Source organism: Aquarana catesbeiana, linkage group LG04, assembly GCF_042186555.1.
Source record: "Aquarana catesbeiana isolate 2022-GZ linkage group LG04, ASM4218655v1, whole genome shotgun sequence".
NCBI classification, from domain to species: Eukaryota; Metazoa; Chordata; class Amphibia; order Anura; family Ranidae; genus Aquarana; species Aquarana catesbeiana.
Genome location: NC_133327.1, coordinates 417411603 through 417414113, shown reverse-complemented (window position 1 = coordinate 417414113; position 2511 = coordinate 417411603).

The following is a 2511-nucleotide window of genomic DNA, read 5'->3' as shown; positions in this document are numbered from 1 at the left end:
ACGCGCTCTTCCGCTGGCAAGGCAGTGCCGGGGAGGGTGCAGGCAGCGGCAAAGGACAGGCGCCCTTTCAGGCACAATCCCCGCTCTGAGAGGAGGTGCGGAGAGTAAATAAGGATGTCAGTGGCCGGCAGCACGGAACGTATTGTCACTGGGGTGTGTGGAAGATGTGTGCACACAGGTGTGACACCACAATACGGGGGGGGGGGGGGGGGGCTTTAGCATGCAGAGCAATGGGGGCTGACACTTTTCAGTCACAGCTAATTCACCTCGAAACTAACTTTTCATTTTACCTCATAAGGAGCTTTTACTATATTATTACACACGCATCCATCAAAGCTGAACTCCAGCTAGGAATCTTATTGTGGAGATACATAGGGGTTGATTTACTAAAACTGGAGAGTGTGAAATCTGGTGCAGCTCTGCATGGTAGACAATCAGCTTCCAGGTTTTATTGTCGAAGCTTAGCCACTTGCCTGCTGGGCACTTTCACCCCCTTCTTACCCGGACCAGTGTTCAGCTTTCAGCACGCTGGCACGCTTTAAATGACAATTGTACGGTCATGCTACACTGTACTCATATGACATTGGGGGTTATTTACGGAAGGCAAATCCACTTTGCACTGCAAGTGCACTTGGAAGTACAGTCGCTGTAAATCTGAGGGGTAGATCTGAAATGAGGGGAAGCTCTGCTGATTTTTTCATCCAATCATGTGCAAGATAAAATGCTGTTTTTTATTCTCCTTGCATGTCCTCCTCGGATCTACAGCAACTGCACTTTCAGTGCAAAGTGGATTTTCCTTTAGTAAATAACCCCCATTGCTATCATTTTTTTAGACAGATCAAGCTTTCTTTTGATGGTATTCAATCATTACTGGGTTTTTATTTTTTGCTAAACAAACGAAAAAAGACTGAAAATTTTGAAAAAAAAAAAAGTTTTGTTTCTGTTATTTTTGTAAATTAGTAATTTTTCTCCTTCACTAGTGAGGCCGCAATGATAGGCTGCACTGATGGGCATTGGTGAGGCTACACTGATAGGCTGCACCGGTGAGGCTACACTGATAGGCTGCACCGGTGAGGCTGCACTGGTGATGCTACACTAATAGGCTGCACTGATGGGCACTGGTGAGGCTGCACTGCTGAGGCTACACTGATAGGCTGCACTGATGAGCACTGTTAAGGCCGCAATGATAGGCTGCACTGATGGGCATTGGTGAGGCTGCACTGGTGAGGCTACACTGATAGGCTGCCCTGGTGAGGCTGCACTGGTGAGGCTACACTGATAGGCTGCACTGATGGGCACTGGTGAGGCTACACTGATAGGCTGCACTGATGGGCACTGCTGAGGCTGCACTGTTAAGGCCGCAATAATAGGCTGCACTGATGGGCATTGGTGAGGCTGCACTGGTGAGGCTACACTGATAGGCTGCACTGATGGGCATTGGTGAGGCTGCACTGGTGAGGCTACACTGATAGGCTGCACTGGTGAGGCTACACTGATAGGCTGCACTGATGGGCACTGGTGAGGCTACACTGATAGGCACTGGTGAGGCTACACTAATAGGCTGCACTGATGGGCACTGGTGAGGCTGCACTGATGGGCACTGGTGAGACTACACTGATAGGCTGCACTGGTGAGGCCACAATGATAGGCTGCACTGATGGGCATTGGTGAGGCTACACTGATGGGCACTGGTGAGGCTACACTGATAGGCTCCACTGATGAGGCTACACTGATAGGCTGCACTGATGGGCACTGGTGAGGCTACACTGATAGGCTGCACTGATGGGCACTGGTGAGGCCGCAATGATAGGCTGCACTGGTGAGGCCGCAATGATAGGCTGCACTGATGGGCACTAGTGAGGCTACACTGGTGAGGCTGCACTGATGGGCACTGGTGAGGCTGCACTAATGGGGACTGCTGAGGCTACACTGATGAGCACCGGTGGGGTGGCACTGATAGGCAGCACTAGTGAGGCTACACTGATGGGCACCGGTGGGGCACCACTGATAGGCTGCAATGAATGGCAGCACTGATGGACACTGTTGGGGCTGTGATAATGCGGACACTGATGATTAGTGTAGATGTCCCCTGTGTGGATTGCCGCTTACCAGCTCCCCTCTCCTCATGCGTTGTCAGTGTAAGAAGAGGATAGCCGATAATCAGCAAATCCTGTTTACTTTGTGATTGGACACAGCTGATTACATGGTAAAGAGCCGCTGTGATTGACTCTTTACACTGATCTGCGATCAGCTGTGGCCGAAGGACTCTGCAATCACACATCCCTGCTGATGCACGCCACAGGGGGTGCGTAGGGAGCGCAATCATGGGTACAAGCAAATGGCCACTGCCCTCACCTATAACTGGTCTTTGCAGTAAGGAGCACATGGAAGGGCAACGCATGCAAAACAAAACCAAAGAAATTACCAGCTCGACTTACCGACCAGTCTGCGTCCAACCGAATTGTCCTGTCTAACAGTCTGCATTAAAAACAGGGGTTTAGTCTGCATACA